General features: G+C 47.0%; 2 long non-coding RNA genes across 4 annotated transcripts in view; one reads left to right on the forward strand and one right to left on the reverse strand.

Moving 5' to 3' along the window:
* LOC140429348 (uncharacterized) overlaps window positions 1-20,100 on the reverse strand; it is a 75,897-nt gene that overhangs the window by 36,198 nt on the left and 19,599 nt on the right. The gene's annotated exons all lie outside the window — the stretch shown is intronic.
* LOC140429347 (uncharacterized) lies at window positions 8,989-17,877 on the forward strand. Its single transcript, XR_011949046.1, has 2 exons — window positions 8,989-9,206; window positions 11,105-17,877. It is a non-coding gene; the product is annotated as an uncharacterized lncRNA (long non-coding RNA).

Here is a 20,100-nt window from a genome sequence, read left to right on the forward strand (position 1 = left end):
CACACCAAGATCTAGACCATTAATATATAACAGGAAAAGCAAAGGTCCCAATACTGACACCTGGGGAACACCATTACAAACCTTCCTCCAGACCGTATAATATCGATTGATTCGCTGCTTCCTCGTATTCAGTTAATTTTGTATCCTTTTGATGTAATCCATGTCTCCATCTTCGGAAAGGCTCCGCGGTCCAAGTCTGCCATGGAGCATGACGCGGCCGCTGAACGTCGCCGCCGTGCGCATGTGCGGCCTCTGACCCAGAGGTACAGGACCCCGTATTAGCAGCAACAGCTGCGAGATTCACTAGACCCTTGCAGGGCTATGAATTCATTTAACTTTTTTCATGGAATTTCGGGAGTAAAACTCCACCGTTTTTACACCGGCGTGGGGACATAGTCTCATTTTGGGAGAATCCAGCTCAGAATAATCATTCTGTCACTTTGGAAACGTAGATGAAACGCCCATGAATTTCATTCCTTAAAGTGGTTACACCAGCTAGCTGTTGTGCTGAAATCTTTGTTGGACTCGGTGTTTGAATGGCCGACTTAAGTTTGTATATCTGCATTGCAGTTCTGGTGACAATGTAACCATTCCGATGATTTTTGAGGATCCATTCCAATACGTGCTGCTCAGTACGTCCTACTTTATCATGGTGAATTTGGCCTTGGGCATCTTCTTCTTCATGGCGGATTTCTTCTTCTTCCATTCTCGCAGCAGATTTTCACTCACAATAAATTGTCTTGCTGCAGCACAGTTGTTTGACGAGTGAATAAATGATTTGGTTTTTAGCTTGAAACCAGCCTCATACTTCATTCTTTCTGCCAGTGGACCCATTTCTGTTTGGTGTTCGCTACATACAGTCTGCTATGTGGAGGCAACATGACCTATACCGCTTGCTTGATGCCACATGCTGACATATAAGGTGAGTAAAACATGTGTATCTGAGGTGCAAATTTGAACTCCTAAAGCAATTTAATTTCTTTGCAATAAAGGGGTCAAATGATATGCCAACTATAAACCTAAATATGAATGTTCGTGCTGAGAAAATGGGCTCATCTTGTCTGCTGGGTTGATTTGTATGGTTGATTTATAAGATCATTGTCTTCTTGTATCTTGATCTGGAGTATGAGAGAAAGATGAGGGGAAGAATACTGAAGATATTTGAGCTTCATATAGAATTAAGAAATATCGAGGAGAATTGATATGTATTTCACAAATTCCTGGAGGCGGCTGGAACAATGGAGTTGATGGGGGAGATCCACTTGAGCTCAGATGAGGTGGTGAGGTCAAGAATTTTAATGGATGAAGTAGTATTAATGGATTATTGCTTTTCTTTTTCATATGTGGCCATTGCCTCTCAACAGATGTTATCTAGAACATTAAGAGTTTTATCCAATCCTGCAATTAAAAGATTTTAAATTTGGATTTAGGTCAGATTATAAACTTTACTAATCTAATTTGTGAACTTTGACCAAATTTGCAACAATAGAGGTAAAGTCTTGATTATTAGAAACATTTCTAATGGCAAGAAAACTCCCAGAAACTGGCATGTTACATTGGTTAATATAGTCATCCATTGGGAACAAGTGTGCAAGCGTCCAACTTTTTTTCAATGCTGGAAACCACTTAGTGAAGGTTTCCAAAAAACATCAGCTACGGTCATTAATTTAGTGTTTTTCTAAATCCAAGAATTACATTGCAGTTCCATCAGACTTAAGGAGTTGCAGACATTGTTCTAGATTTTTCTACATCTATTAGAAAAATGGCATGGCCAGACAGCTGTCCACCCATTTGATTCATTTGGCAGTTCAGATTGCATGGGGATGGGAGGATGGGGGCAGGTGGCCTATTTAAATTTCAGGTGACTTTAAAGCTGGAATCTCACTCATGGCTGTTTCTCCGTTGCTGGGATAAAGGGAAATAGAGTTTAGATGCAGCAATTAATAGATTGGAGAGAGAAAAAGAGAGTGAAAAAGAGAGATCGATCGCAAGGAAATTAAAGAGAAGCAGCAGGGGCTGCCCAAAGTGAGCAATGCTTTGAGAGTCTGATCAATGTTGGTGTTGACTTAGTTGAGGGCAAGTGTATTAATCCAGGAGACACGAAGAAGAAGGCAAACAGGTTTATTTTAACTCAAAACGTAAAATCGCTACCACGGGGCGTCATTCTCCGACCCCCCGCCGGGTCGGAGAATGGCCGTTGGCCGCCGCGAATCCCGCCCCCGCCCCCGCCGAAGTCTCCGCTCCCGGAGATTGGGCGGGGGCGGGAATCCGGCCGCGCCGGTTGGCGGGACCCCCCGCTGGATTCTCCGGCCCGGATGGGCCGAAGTCCCGCCCAGGAATTGCCTGTCCCGCCGACGTAAATCAAACCTGGTATTTACCGGCGGGACCAGGCGGCATGGGCGGGCTCCGGGGTCCTAGGGGGGGCGCGGGGCGATCTGACCTCGGGGGGTGCCCCCACGGTGGCCTGGCCCGCGATCGGGGCCCACCGATCCGCGGGCGGGCCTGTGCCGTGGGGGCACTCTTTCCCTTCCGCCTCCGCCACGGCCTCCACCATGGCGGAGGCGAAAGTGACTCTCCCCACTGCGCATGCGCGGGAAACTGACAGCGGCCGCTGACGCTCCCGTGCATGCGCTGGGAAACTGACAGCGGCCGCTGACGCTCCCGCGCATGCGCCGCATTTCCGCGCCAGCTGGCGGGGCAACAAACGCCATTTCCGCCAGCTGGCGGGGCGGAAATCCCTCCGGCGTCGGCCTAGCCCCTCAATGTTGGGGCTAGGCCGCCAAAGATGCGGAGCATTCCGCACCTTTTTGCCGGCGCGATGCCCGTCTGATTTGCGCCGGCTTTGGCGCCAGTCGGCGGGCATCCCGCCGTTGGGGGAGAATTTCGCCCACGGTGTCCAGCACTAATGTCCCAGACTGGGACTATCGGAACTCCTGGTCTGGAGCTCATTAATGAGCTCAAACTGGGTGGACCTCCGCCCACTACCACAGGAGCCCATACTCTATGAGCTCCATGGGGAGATTGATTAGTGATTCCCCATGGTCCTCATGAGGGTTATTACATCCCTCCCCCTCACAAGTCCAGATCCCCCACCTCCCCCCCCCCTCCCCCGCCCCCCATTCCCACGACTATGAGGCCTCCTTCACCTCTTGGCACACAGCCATGGGTCAGTAGGCCGGATCAGGGGCGTGAAACAGATAGGGGATCGTCGCTTCCTGGCAGAGCGTCGAAGGGTCACTAATGGGGCTCCTCTTCAACGCTGACCTCCGGCTAAGGGTCAGTTATCTCCATTTCTATTTCTGATCCCGAGTCTCCGTCCTTGAGTGGAATTACTTTTGGGTTTCCCATGGACTGTGTCCCTGCCCAGAGGTGGTTGCAAAGGACATTGAGGGTGTCATTCCATCCAGAGTCATTTCAGCAGGGGAGGGTACCCTGTTCCTAGGATGGTCCATGTGTTTCCTTACGGTCTTCTCTTTAGTCTTGACCTTGTACAAAATGGGGCCAGTCTTTTCCACTGTGACTCCTGGGGTCCAAGGAGATCCATCTCCAAAGTTACGTACGTAGACTGTGTCTCCTGACTTCAAGGTCCTGTCGGGCCTTTGGATATCAAAATTTCTTTCCTAGGCTTCTTGTCATGACTCCACTTTCCCCCCTAGATTGGGATGGTAGGGTGGCACAGTGGTTAACACTGCTGCCTCACAGCGCCAGGGACCCGGATTCAATTCCGGCATTGCGTGACTGCCTGTGTGGAGTTACCTTTGGTTTCCTCCCACAATAAAGATATGCAGGTTTGGTGGACTGGCTATTCCAAAATTGCCCTTTTGCTTTCAGGGATGTGCAGGTTAGGGAGGTTTATGGGGATAGGGCGGGGGAGTGGGCTTAGGTAAGGTGCTCCTTCAGAGGGTTGGTGCAGACTCGATGGGCTGAATGGCAACCTTCTGCACTGTAGGGTTTCTATGGTAGGCTGTCTCTGGTGCGGGATCGATGGCCCATGAGCAGCTCTGCCGGTGCGACTCCCGTAATAGTGTGTGAAATAGTCCTGTCATCGAAGAGGAACCGGGCCAATTTGCTGTCTCGAGAACCAGTGGTCTGTTTCTTCATGCCGTTTTTAAATGTTTGGAACAACCATTTGGCCAAGCCATTGGAGGATGGATGGTATCGCATTGTTCAAATATTTTAATCCCATTTGACTTCACAAATGTCTGGAATTTTCTGCTTGCGAAGGGGGTTCTATTGTCTGACATAGGACCTCCGGTATCCCATGAATGCAACATGATTGCTGGAGATTCTCTGTGTCATATTGGATGTGTATGTCCATCTTTTAGAATTGTCATTGACCAAGATTAAGAACATTGAACCCACGAACAGCCCAGCTGTTACCCATACCCATACCCAAGGCCTCCCTGTCATTCCACGAGTGCAGCAAGGCTGAAGGTGGGAACCTCTGGTTCTCCTGACACAAAAGGCACTGTTTCACCAAGTTCTCAAAGTCAGTGTCAAGCCCAGACCACCAGACATAGCCCCTTGTAAGCATCTTCATCTTGGAGCCCCCTGGGTAACCGTTGTGTAGCTCCATCAAGATTGGGTGCTGACTTGGGCGGGGGTTGACCACTCCGGCTCCCCATAGGATGATGCCATCTTTCACACTCAATTCTTGGTGTTTGGATAGAAAGGGCTTCATATCCTCTGTAGGGTATCCTCGCATTCGGCCACTTCGGATCATGTGGTGCAGTTTTACCAGCGTGGGGACCTTCAGAGTCCACGCCTGGACCTGCTTCACAGATACAGCCAGGGTATTCAGGAAATGTCATTGTGACTTTTCCCATCACTGGTGAAGGGGGCCAAGCTTGTGGGCAACGATAGCCAACTCAGGGCATCAGTGTTGGCAATACGTGTACCAGGGTGGTGCTCAAAGGACTACTAATAGGCTGACAACAATAATACCCAACATTGGATCTGAGCCGAGGCGATAAGTGAATCACTTTATTCGCCAAAAGGTGCAACAGGGGGTTATTTCAGAACATACAGTGCAGAAGGAGGCCATTCAGCACATCGAGTCTGCACCGACCCACTTAAGCCCTCACTTCCACCCTATCCCCCTAACCCAATAACCTCTCCAAACCTTTTTGGTCACTAAGGGCAATTTATCATGGCCATTCCACCTAACCTGCACGTCTTTGGACTGTGGGAGGAAACCGGAGCACCCGGAGGAAACCCATGCAGACACGGGCAGAACGAGCAGACTCCGCACAGACAGTGACCCAGCGGGGAATCGACCCTGGAACCCTGGCACTGTGAAGCCACAGTGCTATCCACTTGTGCTACCGTGCTGCCCATGTTATAGTCCGTGATTATCATAAAGTGCCGGTCGTAGATGTATGAATGGAATTTCTTTCATCCAAATATCATGGCCAGTCCCTCTTTTTTGATTTGGGCATAGTAACTGCCAAGGTTCATGATGCATGTGCAATTGGTTGCTCGGTGCCATTGTCCCGTCAATGGGAGAGGACTGACCCTACTCCACACGGAGAGCCATTGAATGTTAGTACCAGTTGTCTTGTGGGATCGTAGTGTGCCAAAATGTTGGATGATAGTAGCTGTTTGAGGCACGATCAATTTGACTGGAGACTAAGTTGAATCCAAACTGAGGCTTTATTAGTATCAGATGTGTGGCACCCCACAGCAGCTGACGAAATGGCTGCGAGCTGGAGGCCACGCATATTCATAATCCGACTCCTGGGCGGAGCTAGCATGCAGGGGCCCAGGTGAACCTGTAGTGCAGGTTCTACCGTACAACCTCTAATATCAGAACACAGTGGTTTACCACACTGTTGCTTCACTTCATCTTGTGGCACCTGCCATGACCACTTCCGGTACTTCTTCAACCATACGTGTAGGGGTACCAGTAAAGTAGCCAAGTTGGAGATGAATTTCCCGTAATAATGTATGAAGCCTAGAAACGACTTCAGTTCAGTCATGTTTCACAGGATCGGTGCCCTATAATGGCCTTCATTTTGTCCTCCACAGGGTACAGGCCGTATTTATCAATGGAATACCCGACGTATGTTATCTCACTCGCCTGGAACACGCGCGTTTCCTGTTTGAGGTAGATGTTCGCGTTAGAGAACCGTTGTTGGGCTCTCTCTAGGCTTGACAGATGTTTTTTTTGGGTGGCTCCTGTGATTAACATGTCATCTAGGTACACTGCCATTTTAGGTAGCCCTTGAAAGATATTTTCCCTTATGCGCTGGAAAATGGCCCATGCCAACAAGATTCCAAAAGGCAGGCAGATGGGTTCGTACAAGCCGCTAACAGCATTGATAGTTGCGTATTTTCTGGGTTCCATCTCAAGTTCTAGAAGAAGGTAAGCGTGGCCATATAAAGTTTGGTATAAGTGTGGCCTCCTGCCAGTTTTGCATAGTGCTCCTTGATGCTCACCAATCTAGAAGGGAGGCTCTGTTGACATTAGTCCCTGCAAAGGTGAATCGACTTGTCGGGCTTGAGCATTGGGACCATTGGCATGGTCCACTGTGTAAATTGCACCGGGCATATGATGCCAAGACTCTTCAATCACTTGAGTTCAGCTCCATCTTGGAGAGCAAGGCATAGGGGACAGTCGTACCCTGACATACTTAGGTAGGGCATTAGGATCGACATAGATTTTTGCTCTTGCTCCCTTGATTTTACCGAGGCCTTCCTGAAATAATTCATGGTATTTTCAAATGACCCCATATATGGGGGATGCGGTGACGTTTTGTCACTGGACTAGTAATCCAGAGACCCAGAGTAATGCTCTGTGATCCCGGGTTCGAATCCCACCAGGGCAGATGGTGAAATTTGAATTCAATAAAAGGCTGGAAATTAAAGTCTAATGATGACCATGAAACCATTGTCTTTTAGCCATCTCATCAGGTTAGGAGGGCATAACTGCAGATTCTGGAAGCATCACTAATGTCCATATTACATGTATCATCATTATTGTGATGTAGGGAAGGTCATTGATGAAGCAGTTGAAGATAGTTGGGGGCCTGAGACACAACCCTGAGGAACGCCTGCAGCAATGTCCTGGGATTGAGACGATTGACCTCCAACAACCGCAACCATCTTCCTTTATGGAAACTATGACTCCAACCAATGGAGAGATTCAAATCAGTTGTAATTGAGGTCTCAGTCCTGTGTAAGTAAGATTATCTGTGCATTTCAAAGGCCATTTTACTGAAACTTCTAATATTGGAACAGCCTGAGGAGAAGGGAAAGGGATTATTTGCTTTCAGATGTTGACATTCTCATTAAATTCATCAAACTCAGGTGCAGCTGTCTGTCAATTATCAGAGATAAAAATGAGCAGAACTGTACTTGGGATATCAACACAATCTCCAACCACTGAAGGAACTTGAAGACCGATGTCTTGGTTTGAGCCAAAAAACAGGACAAATAAAAATTGGTATAAAGGACATGGGCCTCACACAGGCCCCCACCATCCAGAAAGTTGGTAGGGAACAGATCCTCGACAATTTAAAGAGATAAATCATGGCATAGATACATAAAAGATAGGAGCACGAGGACGCCTTTTGGCCCTTCTAGCCTGCTCTGCCATTTATCACGACCATGGCTAATCATCCAACTCAATAGCCAAATCCTGCTTTCTCCCCATAACGTTTGATCCCATTCGCCCCAAGTGCTATATCTAGCCGCCCCTTGAATATATTCAATGTTTAGCATCAGCTACTTCCTGTGCTAATAAATTCCACAGGCTCACCACTATTTGTGTGAAGAAATGTCTCCTCATCTCTGTCCGAAATGGTTTACCCTGAATCTTCAGACTGTGACCCCTGGTTCTGGACACACCCACCATCAGGAACATCTTTCCTGCATCTACCCTGTCTAGTCCTGTTAGAATTTTATAAGTCTCTAAGAGAATCCCCCCACGTTCTTCTGAACTCCAGCGAGAACAATCTTAACCTGGTCAATCTCTCCTCATATGACAGTCCCGCCATCCTTGGAATCAGTCTGGTAAGCCTTCGCTGCACTCCCTCGAGAGCAACAACATCCTTCCTCAGAAAAGGAGACCAAAACTGCACACAATATTCCAGGTGTGGCCTCACCAATGTCCCGTATAATTGCAAGAACACATCCCTGCTCCTGTACTCGAAACCTCTTGCAATTAAGGCCAGCATACCATTAGCCTTCTTTACCACCTGCTGCACCTGCATACTTACCTTCAGCGACTGGTGCACAAGGACACCCGGGTCCCGCTGTATACTCCCCTCTCCCAATTTACAACCGCTCAGGTAGTAATCTGCCTTCCTGTTTTTGCTTCCAAAATGAATAACCTCACACTTATCCAAATTATACTGCATCTGCCATTGGTTTGCTCACTCGCTCAACCTGTCCAGATCATGCTGTAGGGTCTCTGCATTCTCATCACAGTTCACTCTCCCACCCAACTTGGTATCATCTGCAAACTTTAAGATGTTACATTTTGTTCCCTCATCCAAATCTTTAATATATATTGTGAATAGTTGGGGTCCCAGCTGAAGGGGGGGTTCAGCGATGATAATCTCGTAAAACTAGTTAGCATGAGTAGTTTTACATAAGTTGTTTTATTAAGGATTGAGATGAATTATAGGACTGAGTAATCATTATTAACCATTAAATATGTATTTTTAGGACATAGCAATAATAAGTACTCAAATGGGATTTAGAATAGCTCACTTGACCAAAAGGACATTGCTTCTGACATCTGTTCTGTTTCTCACAGTCAGCAAGCTGCTGGGATTGTAAGCAGCTGTCAGGATGATGATCAATCATGCGCTGCTTGCGACTCTATTGGGTGAAGTTTAAACACTGCTTGCAATTCTATTGGATAAGTTTAAAAGAAGCAGCTTCAGGGATTGGATCGCGTTCAACTGGGGTGGGCTATTGATTTTTGAACGTTGTATAATTACTGTGTCCAGGTCTTTGTTCGGTAGAACAGGTCTTGGCTGATATCCAGTCTGCTCGCCGTAACAAGCTTGATTAAATAGCCATCTTGTCCAGGTTGTGGTGTTTTTGTTTTTCTCTGTACTGAGCTGAGGCAAGGGGAATAACCCCATGTGGAAGCTGACTCAATACACAGGTCTTGAAACCACTACTACATTATTTGGCACACTGCGAGCACGGGCATACACAGGATTCTGGCAGAATGATCTGCCTTCTAAATACGGGTGAGTACATTTCAATTTACCACCCAGTAGATAGAGGAGTTACGGATCAGGCGGTCTGATCCATAAGTTGTGCGAAAGTTGCGAGTAGGTAGCAGTGGAGACACACAACACTGAGAATGCGCTAATGTTGGGTGGGCAAAGACGGACTTTTGTGCCACGCCGATGAGCAGAGCAGGATAAACCGCCGTGCATTAAAAAGATTGGAATGGGTACGGCCCCATGACGATTCGATGGAGGCCAAAACAGGGAACCCCAGAGGGGCTCAGAGAAAGTGACCAGTCAGACAAAGCTGGAGTCATTATTCTGAGGTTGTATGTGTAACAGGATTTGAAACCCCACTGCTTAGAGCAGCTGTGGATAAAAGGGGAAGTACAAAAAATGACAAAGATACATGAATTGGAGCACAAAAGTTAACTGTTTTAGCATGCTATTGATTGGTTTTTAAATTGCCCGAAAAATGTGTGTAAATTAATTGATACAAGATTAAATTATGGATGTATGGGAATTCAATAATGCAAGTTAAAAGTATAAATTCTAAGCATGCATCACCCCTGTGAGGGAACAAAGGTTTGGGTGAAATGCCTTTGAGATTTAAATTTACTAAAGGGTTGGTCATGCCTATGAAATCAGGTGTTGAAGATTGGATTAAATGGAAGAAAAAAAAAGACAAATGAATCAAACAAACAGTTTAAGTTTTATGATGAAAAAGGGTAGTGAGCCTTGTTCATTACTGTAACCGGGCAAATGGGTAGTGAGCCTTGTTCATTACTGTAACCGGGCAAATGGGTAGTGAGCCTTGTTCATTACTGTAACCGGGCAAATGGGTAGTGAGCCTTGTTCATTACTGTAACCGGGAGAGTGTGAGCTTGCAGCTCAGCAAAAACAAAGGCTGCTGTGAACTTTACGAGCAGCAGTATCATGTTTTGTTTGTTTGGAGGAGATTTGTGGAGTAATGTTATTATTTAGAGTTATCTTTCTGAGGAATGATTATTTTCGTTTCAAAAACACTTGTTGCCTGAAGTTGCGTTTTTTTGATGTTTAATCATTTAAGTGCTTCAAGTCCAAACAGTTGATAGAAACCTGAAGTCGTGTTTTCTGGCCAGAGGCATGATTCCAGGATTATTCTGAACCACATGTGGGAATTTTAATCCGGATATAAATTCACACATGTAAGAATGAGGCCATTTTAATTTAACAAGATTGCTTGGAGTTTGAGATATCAGAATTGATTATGTCTGATCCTGTATTGGATTGATTTTGTGTTCAAACTTTGGGTCAGGTTGAAAAATAATTATTCCTGACGCAATTGATATTGGTCGGAAGAAAGGAAACAAAGTTTGAAGGATAAAAATGGGTGTCGATTAGAGCCTGCTAAAAATCCCTCCTCGTGTTTCTGGTTAAGTCAAACAAAGAGGGTGGTGACTAATGATGTCCAGTTGAAGGCTTATACCTGTTATAACCTGCCTACTTACCATTGGCTGGGGACTAATGACAATCCCACAATCCTGTGGGAGTATGAGCTTCCCCAATGAGGGGGCGGAGAAACCATTAGTAAACTCCAAGTATAAATAAAGCTGGCCAGTTTGGAAACAGCAGGAAGGAGTGTGCAGCAAGGGAAGTTGCTGCTGCTGTTATATATATATATGTTATTGTAAATAAATGTTATTACTTTGTATCCTTAAAACTCGTGCTGGATTCTTCGTGGCCCTCACAAAAATACCCCTCCTCTCTTCATACAGCAGATAATTAACCCTTGCCTGTTAACAGCTGAAGGTGTTTTTTTACAGGCATTAAGAATTTTTATTTTGAATTGACAGCTGAAGAGGTTTTCGTTTAACAGGAATTGCGAATTTTAATATTGACTTGTCCAAATGGATCTTTTGTGTTTTACTTTTTAGGTAACTGCAGTGGAACAAGATTTGCAGTAGCTTCGAGGATTTGAGAATTTCTAAGTGACTTTCAGTAGTGCAGCAATAGCCAACATGATTTAAAATCTAGTGGAGGGGTAAGCAACCCTTGTGAAACCCCTACAAGATTTAGCAAAGGGGGAAGGGCGAGCAAAGACAAAGTAGAGCGCGGGGAGGGGATGCCGGCTTTTCCAACCTACACAGGGAATGGTGAAGGGGCCCACCTGGGGTGGCTGGGCCTCAGTAAGCCATTCCACATCTTCTGCCAGGAGGGTTCGTGGAATGTAGGCCAATGTAGTAGCCTAGAGGCATGGGGATGAATTAAGACCAGTGGGTTATTTCTCCGCCCAAATGGATGCAGTAGGAACAGGCATGCACCAATGTGTGTGGGTTTTGGCGTGCCCTTCATGGGCAATAAATGCATCAGAACCCATCACCCTGATGGGTAAGATAATCCTCCATAGCCCTCATACTATTGTTCAATTCTTAGAGGCTGGAAGACTGCAGAGTGTCTCGGGTAGTAGACGCTCAAAGTGGGAAGCTAATATTTTACCTGGGGACAGACATGTGGAAATCTGTAAAGATATGAGGGAAAATCCCGCGATAGGAAAATCCCGCGATAGGGTTAACAGTACACGGAATGGAACATGAATGTGTTGTGGAAGTAGAGGAGGACACTAGTGGAGGCTTGGCAGAAGAGCCACTGGTGGGAGAGGGAGTGAGAAACTTATATGTGGATGGAGCAAGGAAGTATACAGGAGGGGAGCCCCATACGGCATGGGCTGTAGTGGATACTGAAGATTGTTGATTGCAGGAGATCAGATCCCTGGGAACCACTCAGCACGAATAGCTCGATTAATAGCTCTAACGAAGGCCCTGGAATGGGGCAAGGGAAAGCTAATCAATGTGTACACTGACAGTCGGGACGCTTCTGGCGTAGTTCATGCCAATATGACAGCTTGGAGTAGGCGAGGGTTTGTGACCTCCAGTGGAGGACACATACAGCATGAGAATTTAATCAGGGACTTGATCCTGGCCGCCCAACAGCCCTTATAAGTAGCCGTGATTAAGGTCTAGGCCCATCAGAGAAATGAGAACTATGCGCAGCAAGGTAACAGTTTGATCCAATCAGGCTGCGAGAGACCTATTAGAGCAGGAACGGGTGGGGATGTAGACTCCAGGAATAGCAACTGTTAAGGCCGCAGGCAATGCTGATATTGATGTAAGGCAGGTTCAAGAACAAGCACTAGTGGAGGAAAAGGGGGGGGTGGAGAAATAACGGGAGACGGATAGGCCATGATGGAATATGGTGGAGAGAGGGAAAGATAATAGCCTCCGAGGTTGTGCAACAATCCCTGTGGGACATATACCATGGACAAGCGCACAGAGGGAGAGACAATATGATCAAACTACTAAAGGAATGTTGGTGGTGGAAGGGAATGGACAGGGATGTGGCCAAATTCTGCTAGCGATGCATACAGTGCACCCTGGTGGATCAAGGCCGTCCCTGCAAGATAAATGGGAAGTCAGGCACTGGCCCAAGGGACCAGGGGGAAATTTGCAACTAGATTTCACTGGTCATTTGCCTCAGATACAGGGTAGAACATACTATTTGGTGATTGTAGATCAATTCACCCGGTGGGTGGAAGCATTCCCCACTGCTAATAGCATGGATTTGATATTGGCTAATGAAATAATACCAAGTTGGGGTGTGCCACTTCAACTGGATTCTGACCAATGGGCCCATTTCACGGGGAAAGTCATGAGGGAGGCTTGTGGGGTTTTTGGCATCCAGCAAAGATTCCACATCCCACACCATCCTCCAAGCTTGGGAATGGTAGAGCGGATGAACCAATCCTTGAAAATAGCCTAGCCAAAGCTATATTGCAGGAAGGGAATAATTGGGTACGGGCCCTGCATGCAAAAGTGTTGCAACAAAGAGCCATTCCCGTCTGGGGAACGGGTCTAACCCCTTTTGAGTTAATGCCAGGAAGGGCAATGCGCCTCCCGGAGGAGGTGATAACTGGGGGAGTGGAACTTGAGATAAGCAAAGGCACTGTACTCCAATGCACGCAAGATCTGGTGAACCGCCTGCATGCCCTTAAGGGTCAGGTAATTGCACAGCAACAACATAGTGATTGGACCAAACTGACTGGAAAGAATGAAAATGAATGAATGAAATGAAATGAAAATCGCTTATTGTCACAAGTAGGCTTCAATGAAGTTACTGTGAAAAGCCCCTAGTCGCCACATTCCGGCACCTGTTCGGAGAGGCTGTTACGGGAATTGAACCGTGCTGCTGGCCTGCCTTGGTCTGCTTTCAAAGCCAGCGATTTAGCCCTGTGCTAAACAGCCCCAGAATACCCCAGAACTACCGACACCAGGGGATAGGGTCATTGTCAAACACATGACAGGTAAAAAAGAACCAGGGGTTTGATGGGAGGGACCCTATGCAGTAATCATCGCTGGACAAATATGTGCCTTAATAGACGTGAAATCCGGTCCGCGATGGCGGCACTGGACGCAGTTGAAATCATACCCTCATGAGTCATCCCATAATCACAAGGATTGAGAGAACCCTCCGGTGGGTCAGCGGATCCAAGGAGCGGGGGGGGTAGCCAAGGCATTGCCAGCTGCGGCACTTGTAATGGGATTTATCTGGATTTGTAGATGGGTCACCTGAGTGGCTCAGGATATGGGACTAAGGCACGGACCCGATGTATACGAGGAAGGAATGGCGATGATGTGAATGATATAATACTAATTGAGCACCGGAAGATGTTTGTTTATTCCTACAGGATTCTATTGCTAGCACACCTCTGGATCCCATCTCATTTCTGGTTGCAATCGTCAACATCGACCACCTCGCCAGGGACGCGGAAGGAGCCGGACATTGCTGAAGTCAAGTCCAGTGATCGCATGTATACTAATGTCACGCAGGTGCGTCGGGATGCTGTTAACGTTATGAGAGATGTAAAGTGGAGGAGTGGTATAGGTTTTTATTCTGATGACACTCAGGATGTATGCACAAAGAAGATTCTATATGTCCCTGCATGGCGGCTTATGTGAATTACGTGCAATTCCGGAATACCTGGGGGCCCTATATCTGTTGGGAACCCAGGATCATGGGAGTTACAGGTGATACGGAAAGCTGGGACGCAGGACCTTTGCCCCAGGCAGGATGACATTGTTTTTAAAATGACCGATCAGGGAACGCTACATGACATCGATGGCTCAAATCACCCGATTGTGACCTAGTAAGTTATGGGGGACCGTCTGGTAATTCACTGAATAGATCCCTGCCAGGCACCTAACCGTACTGACAATCATGAGATGATATGTGATAGATTAACAGCTTTGTATCGGGGAAGTGAGGGAGGCAGCCAGTCAGCGCAGGAGTCCGAGAATCAGGTGGGATATTGTAGGAAGCAAGGACTCCACAGGCTATGGGTGGGGACCAGGCCGAAGCCTACCACCATCACTGTGACACTGGTGAGCTCTGGCTCGATTACAACCACGAATCCAAGGACAACTCCAAGCCCGAATGTGATGAGCATATCACTAGCCACACTGTGGGACACGGGTTAGTTCTGACCCTCACTGAGGGATCAGGGACGATGATGAATCAGTGACAATAGAATCAGGATCTGGACATGTAAGAGTTATGATTGATGTCACCATCTACACTTACCAGTCTATTGCTGTGGACGAGGATTTTTTGTAGCCTTGGGAGAGGGGGATTTTGGACAGGAGTTGCTGGAAAATACGTAAGCGACAACAGAGAGACATAGTGGAACTGAACGCCCTTGACATTGTGGAGATAAGCGCAGGGATTGAGGTTATGAAAGGGCAATTGAGAGCTGCGGTTCAGGATATATACCAGGATGCCAAAACGGCTACAGCCCTTAGCCAGCAAGTCAATCAGCTTGTGTGGAAGGCATTTAAACAGTTGTAGCCATATCAGACAACAATTAATGAGTTACGTTGTATAACAACTATACCAAGCGAGGCATTGTGTGTGAATTGCCTGGGCATAATGTTGTTCTAACCAATTTATCTGAATCTATTACCATTGGCCGACATGAACTGACTCCATACAGGGATGTGTCCATCGTGGACACAGATGACCTCGAGCGAACTGACGATGACCAGCGGATTCACCGATATGGCCAGAAGGGACTTCCACGCATCCCGCGCTTGCGGGCCGATTGGGAAGGACTTCAGGAGGCGGCAATGCCAATTGACTACCTCTGGAACAAGGAGCAGGAGCTCATCCGGGCTCACGCTGAGAAGGCTGCGTAACTGTTTCAGTACACAGAACCTTTTCTCTACAATATGGAATTGGGGACGGAATGCCAATAGCCATCCATGGATACGTATTATTTTGCACGTTGTTGTACTTTTGCGGCTTTTATATTGTTCGTCTTTTTTATTATGCTCTATTGCCTCAGACGCCGCATTAGGAAATGGCAGACAGACTGTCGCCCCCTAGTTAAAGGGGAACTGTTGCAGCTCTTACCTGTTGAATATTCCACACATCAGCCGGACTCCAGTAAATTCAGTATGTCTCTTTAATGGCCTATTCTTGGGCTAGTCAAGGGCCAAAAGGGGGGATTGAAGGGGGGGTTCAGCGATGATATCTCTTAAAACTGAATCGCTAGCATGAGTAGTTTGACATAAGTTGTTTTCTCCGTAACAAGCTTGATTAAATAGCCACCTTGTCCAGGTTGTGGTGTTTTTGTTTCTCTCTGTACTGAGCTGAGCCACAGGGAATAACCCTACGTGGAAGCTGATTCAATACACAGGTTTTGAAACCACTCTTACACCAGCACCGATCCCTGTGGCACCCCACTAGTTACTGCCTGCAAATTTGAAAAGGACCCATTAATTCCTACTCTTTGTTTCCTCTCTGCCAACCAGTTTTCTATCCCTGGCAAGAGAGCTCAAAGCCATAGTTTGTTTCTCGTGCTCAATGTGGGAAGCCGGGTGCACTGCCATTTCACGCACTAACTTCCAGTGTCCGGGCTCAGCATGTGTGTAGGAAGTGTCTCTAGATGTAGCTTCTAGAAGCCTGGGTTTCAAAGTATGACCGACAGGTGGGGACAGTGTGGAGCATCTGCGAGGCAGAGAGTATCGTGGATAGCACATATAGAGAGATGGTCAGGCTCAGACTTCGCAGGCAGGAAGGGAATGGGTGACCACCAAGCAGGGCAAGAGGGTTAGGCAGGCAGTGCAGGAATTGCCTGTGGCCATTTCCCGCAAACAGATATACTGCTTTGGATACTATTGAGGAGAATGGCCTCTGAGGAGAAAGCAGCAGCAGCCAAATTTGTTGTACCACAGTTGCTTCCGCTGTAAAGCGGAGGAGTACAAAGTTTGAGTATGCAATAATTATAATAATCTTTATTGTCACATGTAGGCTTACAGTAACACTGCAATGAAGTTACTGTGACAAGTCCCTCGTCGGTACATTCCGGCACCTGTTCGGGTACACAGAGGGAGAATTCAGAATGTCCAAATTGTCTAACAGCACGTTTTTCGGGATTTGTGGGAGGAAACCGAAACACCCGGAGGAAACCCACGCAGACACGGGGAGAACGTGTAGACTCCGCACAGACAGTGGCCCAAGTGGGAATCGAACCCGGGGCCCTGGTGCTGTGAAGCAACAGTGCTAACCACTGAGCTATCGTGCCGCCCAGTTATTGGGAATTGACTTATACGGAGCATAGATTGGCATTTATGTTGCTGCAAACAAGACTCCAAGATGCTTTGTTGCCTATCTGGTGTTAGGGTGTGGGGCAGCAAGGCGGCACAGTGATTAGCACTGCTGCCTCACAGGGCCAGGGACCCGGGTTCAATTCCGACCTAGGGTGACTGTGTGGAGTTTTCACATTCTTCCCTTGTCAGCGTGGGTTTCTTCCAGGTGCCACGGTTTCCTCCCACAGTCCAAAAATGTTCAGATTAGGTGGATTGGCCATGCCAAATTGCTCCAAGTGTCTAAAGATGTGCAGGTTAATGGATTGGTCATGCTAAATTGCCCCTTCATGCAGGTTAAGTTATGTGTGTGGGGAGGATGGGAAGTGGATCTGGGTGGAGTGCTCTTTCGGAGGGTCAGTGCAGACCCGATGGGCCAATTGGCCTCCTTCTGCACTGTAGAGATTCTAAGATTCTATGAACTCCGACAGTCCGCTGCCATTTCACGCTCTAACAAGCACTGATTTGCAGAAGGCGTGACTTTCGTTCTCACTTCGGTGGAACTCCTGCCTCGGAGAGCTGCCGATCAATCAGATTGGCCAACAGCTCTCCAGCTACTCCAGGCACAAGAGCTGCAGTGACTGGAAGAGGCACTAGAGCAACGGGCGTGGAACCAAGTGCAGGGGGGCGGAGTGAATGTAACTGGCAGGGTTCCCCAGGGAGGGGAGGGTAATGTATGCCTGCTGGGCTTTTGTGGTGGTAAAATTGCTTCCAACTCAGTGTGGCCAGGATCCCAGAGGGAATCCCCTCCATGCAACAGTTTCTGAAATGTATCCCTCTTTCATCCCAGAAGGCAAAAAACGGTTCGGACCAGCAGTCTTAGTTCCCCGTTTTACTGGTGTTCCAATTTGAATTCTACAAGACCAATTCAGACCAATATTATTATTTTTCCATTTTCCTTATGGGATGTCAAGTTTTAAGTTTGGAATTTGATGGCATACAGTCAACCTAGTGCTGGTCTGTTTCTTTCTGTCCATCTTAATCCTCAATAAACAGCTTCATTATTTAAAGCAGGAGCCGGTTCCATTGTGTCGCGATTAATTGATATTCCATCAGGAAATGCCATAAAAATGTAATAATTTGCCTTTCAAGGTCATATTTGTCTTGTTATTCTCAAGGTTTTATTGTATTCGGCAAAGTTTATATTCCGTCCCTAGTGAAGGATTACTGATGCTGTGTTTTACGTGCTACAGAGAAAATCCCTCCCTTGTTCCTGGATTGAGATCACTCTGGTGCGTTGGATGAGAATGGTCTATTCCATGCCAAAATATATGCACACATCATTAGAGTCATGCTGAGCTGCCAGATCTTTACAAGCTAGTGATCGCAGCAACTTAATTTTAACTTTCTTGTCAACCAAAATGGCAGCTCAGTTCACAAGTGATGAAGTAGAGACAGTGCCGGTATTGTTTGTGTTAACTGCATTCAAGGAATTTTGTCTTTTTTACTCAGAAGTTCAACTATAGATAACGTAATTATTTGAGTCAAGTGTTTAGCGAAGCCTCTATTTGGTCATGGCTACCTCTGGTTTGTCAGTTGGACATTCAGTCTAATTTTTTTATCCTTTTCACCACTCATGGCATTAGAATCAACTGCACCATTTGGACAAACTTCATAGAATGGACCAGATTGTTGGACAGATTATGATAGAAATGTTCCAAATTATAAAAGAATAAGGCAAGGTAGGCAGAAGCCAACTATAGCTTTGAATATTTTGAGGTGTCAAGTACAAGGTTCTGTAGGCGGAAGATTAAATGTAAGAGATTTAAACTAGAAAATTCTACCTTATTCATAAGTTCATTATAGCTGCGCATTAGTCACTGAGGTAGAGACTACAGCAGCATTCAAGTTTACATTGGATAGCTGAGTAAAGGGAAAGGTTGTTGAGAGTATGTAGGTAAAGAAAGAGGAGGGTTATGAAAACAATCCTGTTAAATATGGCCAGTGTTATTTTCCCGCGTGACGGGTGAAAGACAAATGGCAGGATTTTCCGTTTCTGTGACTAAGTGTTAGTGCCAACGGAGAATCTGTGGACTTTTACAACAAGAAAATCAGCGCCGCACCTGCACCGATTCTGCTACCAGTGAGGGGCAAGCACCGGTGCCGTGCGGAACACCATTGAATCCCATGAAAAACGGTGCAGGATTCACCGGGTCCATGATGGATACTCGCAGGGTTGACAAGCTGCACTCCCCAAACACACTTATCGAAGCCGAAAAGGTGGGACAGGTTATGCTAGACCCACAGTTCATGGGTAGGTCGGCTGGGCCAGAGGGCACCCAGGGGGATGCCCCGGGGATGGGAGGCACCTATATGACCCAGGGCACCAGGTTTAAAGTGGGCTGTCAGCGGCATGTGCAGCTGCATGACTGCCTTGGCTGCTGCGATAATTGTGTTGCGTACCCGTCCACCCCGACCCCACATCCCACCTCCTGGCCACCCCCCAGTTCTCCCCCAGCCCTGGCAGAAGCCCCTCAGCCAGCGGCACGACTGTCGGCAAAGTATGGCGGTGTTGGACACTGTCCATACGCACTCTCTCCCTCTCAACAGCCGCCACGCCAAGATCGTGATTTCCGATAGCACACGTGGACCGCACCGTCGGGAACTCGGCCCGTCGGAGGTGGAGAATTGCGGGTGGGCCACTAATAATATGCAAATGGTGTTTAAAGTACGCGTGGCGCGCGTACTTTGACACCATTTTCGAGGTGACGGAACATCACGGTTTTGCGTCAAACCACTGCCGCGTCTTTGGCATCGGAAGCTATTCTCCGCCCAATTGCACGCCCCGATTTCAGTTGACTAACGGAGAATCCCGCCAAATATTATTGCTTAGATTGTTTCCATGTTGTAATCACTATATATTACATTGTGTCATTTAATATGTGCAAAATCTCTACCCAGGCCTGTATGAAAACTAGATGTAACATGAAAAAGCAAATTGGCTAAAAATTGATTTGCACCATCGGGAGGAAACACATGTTCATGTTGGTTCCAATGCAGGCAAGCAGCAGGCAAATTTGGTGCTGCCACTTCACAAACATGATTATAGCTTAGTGTTGAGTGTTTGCTGCAGAGCTGCATTCCACTGTGCTCAACAGAGAGCAAGAAGCATTTGCTAAAAACATGTGGTGCAGCCATGCTTCTGTTCTTGAACAGTAAGAAGTCTTACAACACCAGGTTAAGGTCCAACAGGTTTGTTTCAATGTCACTAGCTTTCGGAGCGATGCTCCTGC

The sequence above is a fragment of the Scyliorhinus torazame genome, chromosome 9, assembly GCF_047496885.1.
Source record: "Scyliorhinus torazame isolate Kashiwa2021f chromosome 9, sScyTor2.1, whole genome shotgun sequence".
Classification (NCBI taxonomy): domain Eukaryota; kingdom Metazoa; phylum Chordata; class Chondrichthyes; order Carcharhiniformes; family Scyliorhinidae; genus Scyliorhinus; species Scyliorhinus torazame.